General features: G+C 41.3%; 1 long non-coding RNA gene across 1 annotated transcript in view; it reads left to right on the top strand.

Annotated features, from left to right (window-relative positions):
- LOC141548206 (uncharacterized) overlaps positions 1-16,927 on the top strand; it is a 246,360-nt gene that overhangs the window by 11,641 nt on the left and 217,792 nt on the right. The gene's annotated exons all lie outside the window — the stretch shown is intronic.

Here is a 16,927-nt window from a genome sequence, read left to right as displayed (position 1 = left end):
TCTTTCTTATTATGTTTCATTAGGTCAACTCTGTTATCTCCTGCCTCCTTAGGGTTTCTGTTCTGGAACCTGTTCTGTTCTGTTTCACTTGACGATCTCATCTGCTTCCTTGGGTTCCGTTACTATCCCTAAGCACATGCTTCTCACATCTATACATCCAGCCCTAGTTGCTCTCCCAAGTGCTAATCCCATTTCATCAGCTATCTATCAGAGATTTCTACCTGGATGTTGGGTCTGTATCCGGAACACAGGCCCAGAAGAGAAACTAATCATTTTTGTCCCCAAGTTATCCCCTTCTCCATATTTCTGTATTCCTCTTGAGGGAATTACTAGCCAGAATTTTCATCTAGAGCTATAAGCTGGGGGTCATTTCCTCCTCTTCTTCCCCAAACTCCCAAATCCTCTTTCTTTTTCACATCATCTCTTTTATTTCTACCCTTCTTTCAACTCACGTGTCTCTCATCATTTCCCCACTTGGGATGTTGTTAGAGCTGTCTAAATGGTCTTTCTTCAAATTCACACAGATGAGAAAAGAATCTTTCTAAGCCATATAGGGTACCATCTCATCCTCCACTCAAAAGCTGTCCTTGGCTTCCTAATACATCTAGGATCAAATCTACACTCTTCAGCCTGACACCTAAGCTCCAGCCAAATCTGGCTCAAAGCTACCTCCCTCTTCAGGTTTCTTTAACATTACTCCCCTTCACGTACTATTTTCCAGACAATCTATACTATTCACTGTTTCCTGAACTTTCCTACTTATTACTCTGTCTATGTATATAAACTGTGCCCTCATCCAGAATGCATTCTCTCTTTATTTCCAATACGCAGAATCCTGATAGTCTTTCATGCTCAGTTCCTTGGAGCCCTCGTTGGATCACCCAGCTTTTGGAGCACTCTCCTACCTCTTAGAGAATTTTGTCCAATCTCTTCTTTGTCCTTCTTGGTCCTTCCCTCCCCACTCTGTTATACTTACCCATTTCTGAGTAGTAGCCTTCTAGTAGATAAGCTTCTTGAAAGCAGGATCTGATTCACTAATCCTACTTTAGCATGGCAACATGAATCTAATTGCATTTATTGTTGGATTGACACAGAATGAGCATGGAAACTGTCTTCCCATATTTGAATTTGGAATGAGGATCAATGTATGGAAGTTGTAGTTGGAGGCAAATAAAGACCTACAGAAGGCAAAGAACAACTTCCCAGCAAGTAGAGTGAATGGGTTACCCTGACCCGGGGGACGTGGATGCCTCCTTCTTGGAAGTCCGTCTTGTAGAGGAGATTCTCGGTCAGGTGGCTGTTGGCTTGGCTGCCTGCCCTTTGAGGTCCTTTCAGCCTCTGACTCTCTATGATCCTGTGCCTTGCCACCCTGGGGTCACATCCACAGGGAACTAATGATGATGTGCTACACTTGAAGTTTCTTCATGAAAACTTAATTCCTGCTACTGAATAATTCATTGACTAGCTTCTAGTTGTTAGTGAGCCAAACTGGCTACGATTTCATACAAAACTACTTGCAAAAATTCATATCACAGTTTTCTGTTGTTTATTTAAGGTCTTGGTATTTTTCCTTCAGAAGCTCCAATGTTAATAATTTGTCTTTGCTGGCTCACGAGGATTTACTGGGTTTTTTTTCCCATCTAACTTCGACCTATCCTTCAAGATCCAGCTCAAAGCTCTCCACCTCCCCGGTCCCCTGAGATAAAAGTAATCATTCTGTCTCAGGAATTTCCAACACACTATCTTTGGACTTGCCTCAAGACTTTTTCATTGTAAATAAAAAGCTTTAATAAAAATTAATTAATTAAAAATTTTTAAAAAGACATTTCAAAACTTCTCCATTGTATTTCAGTTAGTTATCATTTCAGTCATTTTCTGATCTATCCTATTAAAGTGTAAGTTCCATGAAGTCAGGAATTTTCTTTTATTCTTCCTTGTATATTCCTTTCCTTTTCTTTTCCTTTCCCTAGCAATGGCTAGCATAGCACTTCCCATATAATATATAGGTCAAAGAAGAAGAGGTAGGTTCTTCATTGGGAGAGCTGGGCAGAGATAATCTGAAAAAAACCAGCCCGGGGCAGTTGCTGGGGTGTTTGGGGAACGTTCATGAGTGTGAATGACAACTGTGGAGTCAGGAATTCAAAGCTGAAAGTTTGCAGGCAATACAGAAGCCAAAATGGTAGGGGAGGGAAAGTAGCAGACCTATTCTGACATGACCTGGTTCCCAGCAACTGGGGGATTTTTATTTTGATGGCTTTTGACAGTTTCCACTTGGTGCTGCCGTGTCTTAGTGGTCATGGGCAGGGTTTTCCCCACTTCCTACTGACTCGCCTCCTCCCCTGCCCCCAAATTTTGAGTTCATCCAGGTTAAGTCCATATCACGGGAGGCTTCTTGCAAGGTAATTTTTTTTTCTTTTTGGGAGACCCTGGTTTGAAAGTCACAGTAGCAAGTGTTTTCCCACATGGATTCATGTTCTTTTTTCCCCAAACAAGGAGGCAAAAATAAAACGACTTTTAACAATAATTGAATATAATGTCACCCTTTAGCGGCCTGCCTCAGTTTGGCTTCTCGGGTTGAGTTTCTGCATTTGTAGATGAAGCAGCATCATTCTTCTGTATGATGAGAGATATTATCAGTCCTTGAATGAGAAATAGAAGATCAGAGGCAGAGCAGATAAAGAAAAATTGAGTCACTTATTTACAAAATTCTTTCCTCTCTGTGACAACCAACATTTGCCTCTCAAATTAATAGCATATTTTAGAAGTCAGCTTTTATTCTGTGGATACTCCAACTCGGCAGCTTGGATCGACACTTAGGAAAGAGAACAAAGTATTTCCGAATACTAATTCCAGGAAGTCTAGTTATGCTTTCCATCATTTCTGACCACACTTCTGGCCTCCGGTATTCCACCACAGGTCCGGGGCCTCTTCACGTTTTCTCTTTCAGGTTCAAGTGTCTGGAGGCTCTTACTTTCATGTATGAGCTATGGCTCGAAAGTAAGGAAACCGATTGTTTAACAAACACACCAGAACTTATACATCTTACTGTCATCTTGGGAGGCCGTGCATCCCAGCCATGCAACCATTATTTTTTAAAATGTGTTATTAATGTACTTAAAAAAATACATAGCTGTCACTTTCCCTGCCCACCTCCCTCCACCGCAGGCCCACCAAGATTAACAAAGTAGAGTTAAATGAGACAAACCATCGCATTAATTATGTCTAGCATCCTTTCTGCACCCATAAACCACCATCTTTCTGCCAAGAAGGTTCACTATCACTTCTCCCACGTGGCTGTTGTTCCCAATGCTTTCATTGGAATTCAAGTAGGGGACAGTGTTGGTCATCCAAACCATCAAGCAAGGGAAGCATTTGGGAATGAGGGCAGCTTATTATTAAGGATACCTCTCCCTACAGAAAAGGTCATAAAGGGCTCACTCTCTTAGACCACCGAAGGGCAGCACCTTGAGAAAGCATGTCTTTCTGAAGCTTGGTTGACCATTTTCTATCAGGATGTTATCCTAATCTCAGAAGCCAAGTCTGAAAGGTATGGATGCATGAGTGGCCTCCTTGGCAGTACCCGTCACATGCTTGTAGCAAGCTTGCCTTGTTGATCGGGTTCAACCCATCACATTGATGTGGTTCCTACCTCTCCATCGACCTGCTTTGTGCACTGACATGGTATTGTTCATTCTAAACATCAAAGTGAGGGAGCTAGCTATTTGAAGAGAATTGACTTCATTGTTTTATTCTTTCCTTGTCATTCCTCAGCTGTGATTTCATCAAACTGGGAAATTCCCCCCTTCCCCTTCCCTACATCTATTTGTGACTTAAAAGCTCCAAGAGTTCCAGTTCAATCCCATTTATTGAGTACCTTCCTTACATGAAGCACTGAACTTGATAAGCCCTGGAAACATCTAGGTTAAAAACTCAAAGCAATTTCTCTCCTCAAGGAACTTATATTCTACTGGGTGGCTGTTGGGGGGTGGTATGGGCAGTTGGTATAGCTTATATAGCAATAAGTCAATACAAAATATATACTTGAGCTGAGCTTCAAGGGAGCTGGGGATCCCAAGAGGGGCTTTGACTTGAACCTAGGCCTTCCCAAGTCAGGGTCCAGCTCTCTGCCCGCTACTCCATGTTTTCTCGCTAAGTTTTACATTGGTTTACATTGATAGATACTGGATCAGTAAAAACTTACTGTGTCATGGGGTTCATGTCCTTTTCGAGGTCATGGACCCCTTGGTTCATGTCCTTTTTGAGGTCATGAACTCCTTTAGCAGTCTGAGGAATTCTGTAAACCTCCTTCTCAGAATATTTTAAACACATCAATTAAATGCATGCTATTAGAAAGGATTACATTGAAATAGTTACCAAATAAAAAGTTTATCTAACCCCAGGTTAAGAACCTATACCATAGAATAGTATGGAAGTTTTTGTTTCTTTGTTTTTGTTTTTTTCCAGGGTGGGAGTGTCATCTCTTTTTGAGTGTTATTTTTTTGTTCTAGTGTGATTTTGTGTTCCATCCATAAAGTGTCTCTCAGCATGGCCATATTTTTTTTTATTAAATGTATCTTATAAGATGAGATACTATCTCAGACTTCTGCATTTTTCTTACTAAAATGTTTGAAGGAGAATAAACATTGAAGCCAATAAAAAATGGATGAAGTTTGACTTTTACAATGTGGGTAAACTTATTTACTTGGTCAATCCATTTTGATGGTCTTAGATTTAGGAGCAAAACTCATTCACTTGGTGATGATAAAACACCACATACATAGAACAAAATAAACAATGGCCTACTGAATAACTGGCTAGTAAAATACTGAAAGTTGAAATTGTGCATTTTCTAGGAGATGTCCATGATGGATAAAAGATGAAATGACTAAGGAAAATAGAAGTTTGATCTTCTGAGCATATTGATTACTTAAGCAGCACATGTCAATTGCCTGACGGATCGGAAACAGGCCCCTTCCTCACCTTAGAATGAGAAGCGAACAAATTTTTACACATTAAAAGCAATTATGCAAATAAGCCCTATTAATTAAAAGAAAACCATTAACCAGGATACAATTTTAGGTAGTCTGATTTCTAATTGGAGGAAAGATTAGATACTTTCCAAGTTGGGAGAGGGAGAGTAAATGAGAAAAGGAAGTGTCTTCCTGTCTCCAAATGTCCATTTTCAAAGGAACATGGGAACACTAACTGATTGACTAGTATGGTACAGTTTTCAGATAGGACTTATGGGTGGCTTGAGATGTACAATTGTGAGGAAACTCCTTATGGTTTCTGACTGACATAACTTAGGTCCTTCATTAAGAGTTTCTGAACAGCAGAGAGAGGCGATTTAGTTTCCGAGCCACACAGGGCTAGGTTCAAACAATACAATAAAGTTCTCTTCCAATTTCTACAATTGAATAAACTTTTCTCCCAGAATTTGTCCTAGACCCATAATTGAATCGAAAGAGAACTGAGCTAGCCCCAGAATTGAATCACCGAATGGAGCCTGTGGTTCACTCAGTTCCCACAATTTAGTCCCTTGCTGGCCTAATCCCCTCAATTCTCTCACATGTAACTTCTGGAAAATAACTGTCTTTTTCTGTCTTTCTTTCTCTGAAAAATGTGCTCATTTGTTGAGAGTGAAATCCAAAGGACTTAAGGGTTCGATGATTTCAAGACCCTCTGATGCTAATGAGGATATGATTATATATATTTTTCAAAAGCTCTGGTTCAGGTCTTCCCTAATGGGCGCTACTAAGATTCCACAGGGGATTATAAATATAGTACTTCCCTTCAATTAAACCCCAAATATGAACTTGGGGGCTTCCTAAGCCTTAAATATTTGAAAAGCTATCTTACAGAAGAGGGATTGGATTTCTTCTGACTTGGGCAAAAAATAGGAATGCTGGGTGTATGTATGGAGGTCCCCAGATTTTGGCTCAATTCCAGGGAGGACTTCCTCATAATTTGAACTTCGCCTAAATAGAAAAGACTGGGTTTTTCTGCGTCTATTGGATATCAGATGATTGTAGGATTTCAACTTAGAACGGATCTTTGGAATTGTTTAGGCCAGCCCACTCAATTTACTGAAGTAGAAATAAAGGCCTAGAAAGCTCAAGGGAGCTTTCCATGATCTTAGAGATGGTAAATGACAGAACCATGATTGGGGCCCAGGTCATCTGATTTCAAATGAAGAATTACTTTTCTTGAACCACCTTTTCATTAGAATCAGAGGATCCAAAGTTTCGATCCTTAGAGTCCAATACCTTCATTAATAAAAATTATATTGCTATCTTTGGTTTTTCTATCTGGTTTGTCTAAATTGCTCTCTATATTCCCTCCAACTCTCCTGGCAAGGGACCCCTTATAAAGAGGGAATTTTTTAGACAATACTTTCCTTTTGAGGATAAAGAAGCTGAGACCTATAAAGGACTAATGACTTTCTCAGGATCACACAGGATCATTAATGTCATCAAAGAAATCTTTGCTTTATAGAAATAATTCAATAGTGGATTTCTTTAAAATAGTCTCTTCCCTTGGTGCATGAAAACTTATTTTGCCATTCCCTCTCCACTAAAAGAAAAGACCTTCACTCAACTTGTCAAGGTCTCTTTTTGGCCCCTGTAATTAGCCAGAACTAGTGACTATTCTTTGAGTTTTAATCTGACTTATTTCATGAGAGCATCTGGCGAAGCAGTATCCGTTCACCCCCTCTTCTCCCTTCCTTGTCTTCTAAGTCCTCTTTCTGGCATTTTTCCCTTTGTGTCCACAAGTAAAGAGCCCCTAGCCTTCTCAGTAAGCCCCATCACAGAATGGGTAAGGCTGTGTAGGTAGTACTTTTCAAAGGATTTCCATTTCTTCTACGTCATCAGAGGAAGAAAGTTGATTGGACAGAGCCATAGGCCTCCCAGCTCTTGCTCTGATTCTTGTCTTGGGGACCTGCCTCAATCCCTACACAGAGTAGATTGCCACCTTGGCCCAGAGTGCTGAAAGACCATGGAAACCAAGAAACCCTTAACATCCAGGACTTCCACGGTCCCACTAAACTTTGGGGTCAACACTGAGCAAATGAATGAGCTTTTCATTGTTCTTATGCTATTAATTCAATAAGTCTTTAGTAATAGTAGCTGACATTTATGTGATGTTTTATGAAATTATAGTCTTGAGTGGAGTAGGAATAGGACTCGATCTGTGCTGGTAATACTTACCTTCAGGGGCTGACTTTGCCAAGTGAATTCATTGCTGTGGGCCTGTTTGTGTGTGGGTGTATGTGTATATACGTGTATGTGCGAATACTTATATATGTAAATGTGTATGTGTATATGTGCATATCCATGTATATGTTAATTTCTATGTATAAATATTTGTGTGAATGTGTGTTTATATGCACGTACATGTGTATAAGTATGCATTTATATATGTATATGTATGTTCATGTTTGTGTGTATATATATTTGTGTACACAGATATATGTATGAATGTTTATGTATGTACATGTTTGTATGTATGTGTGTAAATCTACATATATTGTGATATCTATATGTGTATATATGTGTATGTGTGTATAACTCTTGATTATAGGTTTTAGGGTTTTTCCTATAGGTTTTTGGATTTAGGATAACCCTTTAGAGGGGAGAGCTTAGAAGGCAGTTCGCACAGTTATGTGTTGTTGGTGGCTATAGGCTGCAAGCCAACTTATCATGTTCATTGTTAATTTGAGACTGTCCAAGGACTGCCCCTCATGGACACTACTGTCCTGTGTGTACTGCTGTGTATTGCTTGGGATTGGGACATTATGGAGAGGAAGGTGGCAACCTCCCCCCCCCCAAAAAAAAATAAATCCAGGACTACTACATTGAGGAAATTTCTCAACACTCTAATCTTCCTTCCACTCTAATAGCTATCAGAAATTGGGGATTTAGACCAGTGTGTCCAAAGAAAGCCTGATTTAATTTGTAGGAACTGTAAATATGTGGCAGAGCAGGGCTATGTAGGAGATTGATCAGAGAAATTGCCTAATCAGCTTAATCAGTTTGTTGGGTGGTGAGCCTTTGGGATTTGGGTTGGGTTGGGTTCTCCTTCCCTCTTGGAAAATTCTAAAGGTCTCGTTTCACCGATGGGAAATATACTTGAGATGAATGAATTCATTCAGATTCCCGAGGGATGAATGTTGTGGGTAGAGCCATCTCTCTGTGCTAATATATTCAGGAGAGCCAGATGCACAGGTTTTCTTCCCTTTTATATACTGTTGCCTGAAAGTACAGCATAGCTAGGGGTACAATTGAGTCACAGGGGGTGGGAGTGGTAGGTGTCAGAAGGTGTTTTTCCCCCACTGGAAGTTGCTAGCCCCTAAGATCAAAGGCATATATGGGAGTTGCTAGTGCTTGCTCAAGGGGCCTGAGATGAGAGTTCCTGAAAAATGCTGAGGAGAAGTTGTAACTTCTTGACCATGGGACAGCCACAGAGAACAGAACTATGTAGTCCAAGTGTTGACAATCCCTGACCTCTTGCCCCTTGGATAGAAGAGGACCCTCCATGGCAATTGATCCCCAAATCTAGCTTTAGAGCAAGAAAAAATAGATTCCAGACACATTGCCCTTCCAAGGATTGAGTGTGGAGGATGTCGGGGCCTTGAGCCAGTGAAATTTTTTAGAGGAGGAGCATTCTACTGATTTTTATGAGCCACTGGCAGTCCTTGCACTGGTTCTGTATTTGTCAGCCCTCTATATATTTCGTGAGACAAAATCAAGGCTGTCCTTTGCTATACTTTTTGACCTCGGGTGCTTGTATAGGATCTGGGAACCTCTTTTATTTACATCTGCATAAACTTAAAAGTCTGAGAGTTTCCAAACCAGGTCAGGCTTCTGACTCCAGAACCTGTATTTGTAGATGGCACCAAAGTGAATTTTCCTCTAAGTTTACTCTCCAGATCAAATCTAGTTTGTTTAACCTCCAGGTTTAGAGGCCTGGGCCTGTGGATTATATAATCTATTATGGGAGGTAGGAGAGAAGTGAATTATGGCATATTTAGAAATACGAAGTAGAGACTCTTTACAACTGGGCCAGGGGAGTACAGGGCAGAGGCAAGAATCAGAAAAGGCAGTTAAAGATGGGCTTTGAAGGGAGGAGATGAATAAAGGAACAGTGCTAATGGCAACTAAAACCCTAATGTTTCCTTCTGGATAATAAAAGAAGAAGCTGAGGAGGAAAAGGACAAAAATCAATAGTCTGCCTTTCTCTTTGTGCATTCTATCCTGTTTGGGTGGTGGATGCATTTGGCCGTCCTTTTAGATCTCTCGCTTTGTAAAGTTCATTGTCTCTTGCCTCCATTAAATATAGGGATATAGATTGGACAGTGAAATGGGAAAAACCTGCTCAGTGACAAGGCTCTAAGTGACAGGAGCCCATGAGGCAGCTCCCAGGGGGCTGAAATGAGGCTTCCACATTAAGGCGGCAGTGCAACTTCCTGCTCAAGCTGGCAGGGCCCCGCATGGACAGCAGTGTGTCAACTCTACTAGAGGGCCTCTTTTCTTATGGGTTCTGGTGGGTCGTTTTGGAATATTTCCTGGAGACCAAGGCATGAGCTCTTAGCCTAGATGGAGCTCTTCAGGTGTGGGAGGCAGTGCTTTCAGGCTTGCATGTCAGGTTAGAGGTCTTAACTTTGCAGATTAATGCTATCCCATCCTCAGTACTCAGCATGGCATAGTGGCTAGAGTGCTGGGCCTGCACTCAGGAAGCCCCAAATCTAAATGGGACCTCAGATACCTCTTAGCACTTTGTCTCTGGGCAAGTCACTTCATCCTGTTTGCCTCAGTTTCCTCATCTGTAAAATAAGTCAGAGAAGGAAATGGGAATCTTTGCCAAGGAAACCCCAAATGAGTTATAACAACAGCATCCTCAGCCTACTTTTGAAGCCTCCCAGACAACCTCCATTTAGAGAGTGGGAGCCCATGAGGTCCACGAGATTGAATTTCCAGGGTTGCTGTCCAAAAGGCCCCAGAGGATCTTCACTGGGGATGTTGGGCTGGGGACCATGTGAGAGAGGCCCTTCTGCTCTCATTTGTGATTACGTCAGGTCCCTGTATCTGAACTCCAGGACATCTCCTGGGGCTAGTTAAGGCAGCAAAGTGATGAGTCCAGGTCGCAAGGTCCAAGGCATTTGATATTACTCCTAAACTCTTGAAAGGTGCATTATTCTAGACTTTTTTTTTTAGGTGGTGGGGGGACTGGACTCATCCTCTTGGTGTCTTTTTCCACCTCCTGCCTCCTTATATAGTTTCTTTGTGGAGTCTAGTCTTGTGTGAGGGCCTGTCACTTCCTTTGACTTAACATATTTAGTCATGCAAACCTATTAACCTTGCCGCCTTCCCATGTTCCAGTTGCCATCAGGACTCCAAGTCTTAATTCTTTGAGTTACCTCTTTTTGCCAGGGAATGAATACAAATGAGCATCACTTTACAGTCATGATAGGGGCTCAAGCTAAGAAACCAAATTTTCTCTGTCATTTGAATGAGACCCAGCCCTGGAGGATGCTGTTGCTGAGCACAGCTGCTCAGATTAATTGTCCTACTCAAAGTCAATTTTTCTCGCTGCAAACAAACAAAAAAGAAAATCTCTCCTTTGGCTTTCAGTAATGTTTGCCTTTATTTATTGGATATGAAGACCCAGAGCCTGACTAAGTGGGGGCCAAAGAGACTTTGCCCCCGTACTCTGACTTGTTAGGCAAGGGCATGCTTCCTCTCCACAGCAAGCGCCATCCTTATACCTTAGCTAACCCTTTTCTTCTCCTTTGTCAACTCTGTCTAGGGGGAAGGCTACATTATTTGGGGGAGAATGGTTGTACTGGGTTTTTATTGATATGGATCTAGTGAGTTCCTATAAGATGTACCAGCCATCTGTGGCTAGGTTCTAGATTGCTAGGCTTTTATCAAATCCAGCCTTGGTATCATGTTTTATTTTAGCTTTTCCATTTAGTTACTAATAAATTTCTTTTGGAAAAGTTCAGCCTTTCTTAGGAGTAATCTAAGAGGAATAATTTCAGTAATTCAGTAAATGCTGAAGTTTAACCTGCTTGATCCCTGCAAGGGACCATGTTAGGCAGAGGGACCAAAAGGGCAAAAGTGAAACAATTTCCACACTCAAGGAGATTCCTTTTGCCCCCCATGCCTGGGACAAGGGATCTGAGGGAACTAAGCTCTAAGTATAGCAGTGGGGAGAAAGAGAGATTGCTTCCTAATATTCTGAAATGTGGGCCTATTAAATGGTGAGGAAAACCCAGAAGGCATACATGATGGCAACAGTCCTTTGGAGATGGGCTTGAGTGATTTGATTCCTTGTGTTTGCTTCGAATTTGTGGATGATTTAGTAAAAGAAACATTGGTGGGGGCTCGTGAGTTAAAGATTGGAATTCCCTCAATAGAATCATTGACTTGGGCCAAGATAAAAACAGGACTCTATCAAAGGACCTTGGGTGCTACCTAGGAAAAATCCAAATAAGATCTAAGAGACCAAAAGGACAAGATGCTGCCTCAGGAGGTGGGGAGTTCTCGATCATTGATCTGATGGCCAACATCAATTGTAGAAATGATTCCTGATGAAGTAATTCATCAGATTGAAGTAGCTTATCTCTAAAGTTCTTCCCAACTCTAAGAATATCCCTGTTGGTTTAGATGCACCAACACTATTACCAGGGATACTCCCCCCCCCCAAAAAAAAAGCCACACTGGGATTAATTTGCAGGTTAATTTTCCCTCTTATTTTAAAGTAACGTGAAGTTGTAGAGCTCAAATTCCCATGGGATTCCATTTCTACCCAACACATTTAGTGAAGTATTCATCTGATCCCATGATTGCCTCTGTGCCTTAAGAAGGATTTAAAACAAGATGATTTCCTTTTTAAGGTGCCTTGATCTCAATTTGAATGACCGTGATACTGAATGTTTCCCCCTGATTGATATCATTTGGTGGTGGGGAGTCCAAACTTGTTATTTCATTGGTCTCGGGAACTTTCTGTGTGGAAATTCCCTTTTTCAGTACAGTTCCGTAACTTTTCAGTCTTCTCATCTTACAGACTTGCTTGGAGACACTGAGAGGCAAAATAATTTGCCCATGTTCACATAGCCAATGGGTGTCAAAGGTGGGACTTGAATCCAGATTCTCCTATCTCCAAGGCTGACTTTGTCTCCACTCTGCCATTCTCCTTTTCCTAATACACATTTACAAGAGGATTTATCAGTGTTTAGGGAGGTAGAAGTCATTTGACCAGATATCACATTCAGGTAAAATAAGGGTCTGTGACCACACATTTAGCAACTGGGAGCATTGCATGCTTAATTTCACAACTCCTTCTCAGTCTTCAGCTACTAGAAAGCAGACTAAGGTGCCCTGAAGCAGCTTTCAGATAAGCTGCAAAGAGCAGAGATGGTATAGACTATTGCATCATTGCTCTTTCAGAGTCAGAAAGTCCTTCCCTGGGCAAGAAATCCCCAACAACATCCTCCAGAAGTTCTTCATGAGCCTGTGCTTGAATACCTGTAATGATTTTCACTCCCTAGGTACCCAGCTGTACTTTGGGAAGAAGAAAATTGGTACTGATAATATAAGTATTAGTACCTCACTTTGTTTCTTCATAGTTACCACCACTACCCTCCCAATTCTTCTCTCTAGGGCCAAATATATCAAGTCTTGACCCTCTTCTTTGTTATAGTCCTTCAGAAACTTGAAGACAACTATCCTGTCCCTAAGCCTTCTCTTCTCCAGACTAAACATCCCCAGTCTCCTGAACCAATTGTCACGTGGAACCATGTGGATGTACTATCACCTGTGTTAGATGCCCTTACTTAAGAGTGGTACCCCAAACAGAGCACCAAGCTCCAGATATGATCTGAGCAGGGCAGCATAGAGACCCTCACTGCTTTGGGTCTGGATGCTATGCGGCATCTCCCTTCATTTAGCTTCAGATTACTTTAGCTTCTTTGACTGCTTAGATCACCCGGTAGTTTACATTGAGTTTGCGATTCATGGAAACTGTCCAGCCGTTGCTGTCTGGCTTTACTTTCCCTCTCTTGCACTTGTGAAGTTGATTTTTGTGGAACCTATGTATGGGACTTTCCATTTCTTCCTATTAAATTTCATCTTGTTTGAATAGGCCTAACCTTTTGGATCCCCACTCTCTCATCTGGTGTGTCAGCTTTCCCTCCCAGCTTGATGTCATCTTTGAATCTGATGAGCATACCATCCCTGCCTTTATCCAAGTCATTGATAAAAATGTGAACCAGCACAGGGCCAAGAACAGATGGTGAGAGGCTGACTCATCACCAGTTGTCACTTTGACTCTTAGCCAGGTCACAGGGGCACAACGGTCGTGCCTGATGAGTTATTCTCAGAAAATGCACATCAACTCGCCATGGAAATTCATTTTCAATTAGGGGAGTTTTTCTCCTCCATTGGAGACTGACTTCCCATTGATGGTTTTGGTATTAACCCCTCCTTTATCCCCACCTAGCTTAGAGGACCTGAACTGAGACTTTTCACAATACTCGCTACTTCAGAAAATTGCTCAAACCATTTGATAATGAATTGTGGACAATCAACTTCATCTGGAACAAGTTCAAATTTTTCATTTTTCCAGAAACTTGAGTTTCCTCTGGATTACTTCACACACACTTTGTTGAAAACAAAATTGTAGAAATGTCTTTTGGATGTGTCCTGTCTTCCTGGGTGTCTACTGCCTTTATCCCAGATGATCACTTATCAGTAGGTGTGTGGAGCCCCCAGGTACAATGATGGCAGACTGCCACATTGCTAGCATTAGCCTTTCTTGCTCTACTCTGGCTTTGCTAACCATAGCAGTGTACTATTGGGAACCAAGGAAGAAATCAAGGTCTTCAGGGGCCTCTGGAGAGAGACAACAATCATCAGATAGCTCCAGTTCCATATTCTCATAAGAAGTTTTCCTTTTGTTGGTATGTCCCGCCTCTAAATTTCTTTTTTGTTTTCCTTAACTTTCTTTGCCAATCTCGGCTCATTCTGAGTTTTAATTTCTTTTTTCTTTTAAAGCTTTTTAATTTTCAAAACACATGCATAGATAGTTTTCAACATTCACCCTTGTAAAACCTTGTGTTCCAAATGTTTTTTCTCTCTCCCTTTCCCCCACTCTCTCTCCTAGACAGCAAGCATTCCCTTATTTGTTAAAAGATGTGCAATTCCTCTTTATGTATTCCACAGTTATCATGTTGCACAAGAAAAATCACATCAAACAGGAAAAAAAATGAGAAAGAAAACAAAATATGAGCAAACAACAGAAAAATAGTGAAAATGCTCTGTTGTGGTCTATCCTTAGTTCCCACAGTCCTCTCTCTAGGGGCAGACGGTTCTCTCCATCACAAGACCATTGGGACTGGCCAATTGTTGAAGAGAGCTACAGCCATCAGAATTGATCATTTTATAATTTTGCAGTTGCTGTGTACAATGTTCTTTTGCATCTACTCATTTTCCTCAGCATCAGTTATGTCAGTCTCTCCAGGCCTCTCTGTATTCATCCTGCTGGTCATTTCTTACAGAACAGAATGTTATTCCATAACATTCATATACCACAGTTTATTCAGCCATTCTCCAATTGATGGACATTCACTCAGTTTTCAAAAAGAGCTGCTACAAACATTTTTACATGTGTAGGGTCCCTTCCCCTCCTTTAAGATCTCTTTGGGATACAAGCTCAATAGAAGCACTGCTGGATCAAAGGGGATGCACAGTTTGATAACCCTTTGGGCAGAGTTCCAATTTGCTCTTCAGAATGGTTGGATCAGTTCACAACTCCACCAATAAAATATTAGTGTCCCAGTTTTTCTATGTACCCTTCAAATTCATCCTTATTTTTTCCTGTCATTTTAGCCAATTTGAGGCCATCTCTAACTTTCAAAACTGAAAATTAGACTTAAGAGGAACGGCTTTCATTGGCAGCCTCATAATATCAGGAGAAAATGAAGAAGGCCCCCACAAAGTCTCGCGGGTTTCCCTTTCATGTGCTTGTAGGGGGGTATGCTCAAAGGTTACACAAGAAGAGCAAAAATGGAGGGCTTTTCATCATTGGTGGGAGTTCCAGCACTGATGAAATCACAGACCCCTTGGAATCATAGAGTAATAGTAGAAGTAGAAAAATTATTTCCATGTACTAAAGTAGAACTCAATCCAACAGGTTTGAATTAAACATCTACCATGTATAAGGCAGTAAAAACAATCGAGAAACAGTCCCTGTCCTTAAGTGGTGGTGTGCCCTGCTCTTGTGGGGTAGAATGGTTATCTAAATAGGCAAAGTACAACAAACACTGAGAATAAGTTATAATGAGGTCGCGGGGAGGGAAGCTGAGAATCACAGAAGGCTTTATGGAGGATATGGAACCTCATCTGACCTTTGAAAGAAGCAGGTGATTTGGTATAATGAAGGAATACATTTCACGCACTGGAATCAGCAAGAACATTGTGCTGGGATTATAAATTCTGGGGTCAGTCCATCCACTTAGTTGTCCAATAAACTTGGGCAAATCCCTAAACTTCCTTATTTCTTCACCTGTACAATTGGAAGAAAAAAATGTGATTTGATCTGCATAGCCTCACTGAGGCATTGTGAGAATCAAAGGAGATAACGTAAGTGTGAAAGTGCTTTGTAATCATAAAGTGCTCTCCCAGTGTAGGATAAGGGCCACTTTTTTCATACTCTTTCTGCCTTCCTTTCTTCCCTCTCTGTCACTTTCCTCTTTTCTTCTTTGTTCTTTTCTATTACGTATCAGAACCACAAACATGAGTTCTTTTTCTCTACTCTGTGCCCACGAGACTTAAATAATGCATTCAAAAAATTCATTCAATACACATTGTGCTTACACTGAAAACAGAAGTCTGAAAAGAAGCTGGAGGAAAACATTTTTTTTTCATAAAAGATGGGCCAATAACTCTTCTGTGCTGATGGCTCTCTGAGGGTTAAGAATATTCCACTGGGTTGAGAGCCCTTCAGTCAAAGACAATAAATTGCTAGGTGAGGTTTTGAGACATCTACCATGGGGTCACAGCTTCAAAGATCTGGAATTGCAACTGCCAGGGATCTTACAGACCATGTCCCACTTTCTCAGGTCCCATCGTTGGCTGTGAGTGAACAAATACATCCAAAGAACTTAATACTAAGGGATGCACAATAAAGTTGCTTTCTATACTCCTTGATGTCAGAGCCTAATAATGCATTTTGCTTTGCTTCCCCATTTGCTTAGTAGGCGCAGTTGATTGACTGAAGAGACCCCACCAGTTTTAGGTATACATCCATAGCTACATTGAGAAAATAGCCTTTCTCTGCCTTGGGCATAATAACTGCCCCATAGCCTGATGACCAGCACTCTAAATCAGGAGTCAGAGAGTCCGTCTTTGAATCTCAGCTCTGCTCCTGTTTGACCTTTTTGACCTTCACTTTCCTCATATGCAAAATGAGAGGATTTGACTAGATGGCCTCTGACTTCCCTTCTGGCACCAAGGGTATGATCTTTGGATCTTCTCTTAGGGAATAATGAGGAATGGGCCACATTGGCCTCTAATGACATTGTCTGGCTCATTGGAGTCATTAGGAATCCCAAGCTAATTAGCTTGGGTCCTTTCAAAAAGGGAGCACCTAGTTGGCCCATTTTTCTTCATTGCCCATACAATTAGCTGTCTGCAGAAAAAGAAAAGTCTAGATGGAATTTCTTTTTTTTCCTTTGTGGAAGGATCATGAGTTAACTCTGCTTTCCCTACGTGAGGGAGACAGGAATCTGCCGGAGAATGCTGTATCAGCCTCGATCATTAGCTTAAAAGATCACGGAGGGAGGTCTGCCTCGCCTCGAAAAACCTGGCGTTTGTAAATTAGGGGGGCATCCTCCCTGTGATGAAAGGCTTCTTTGTGATATGAG

This window comes from Sminthopsis crassicaudata, chromosome X (genome assembly GCF_048593235.1).
Source record: "Sminthopsis crassicaudata isolate SCR6 chromosome X, ASM4859323v1, whole genome shotgun sequence".
NCBI classification, from domain to species: Eukaryota; Metazoa; Chordata; class Mammalia; order Dasyuromorphia; family Dasyuridae; genus Sminthopsis; species Sminthopsis crassicaudata.
The sequence above is the reverse complement of the archived record's forward strand: the minus strand, read 5'-3'. Positions and strand labels throughout refer to the sequence as shown.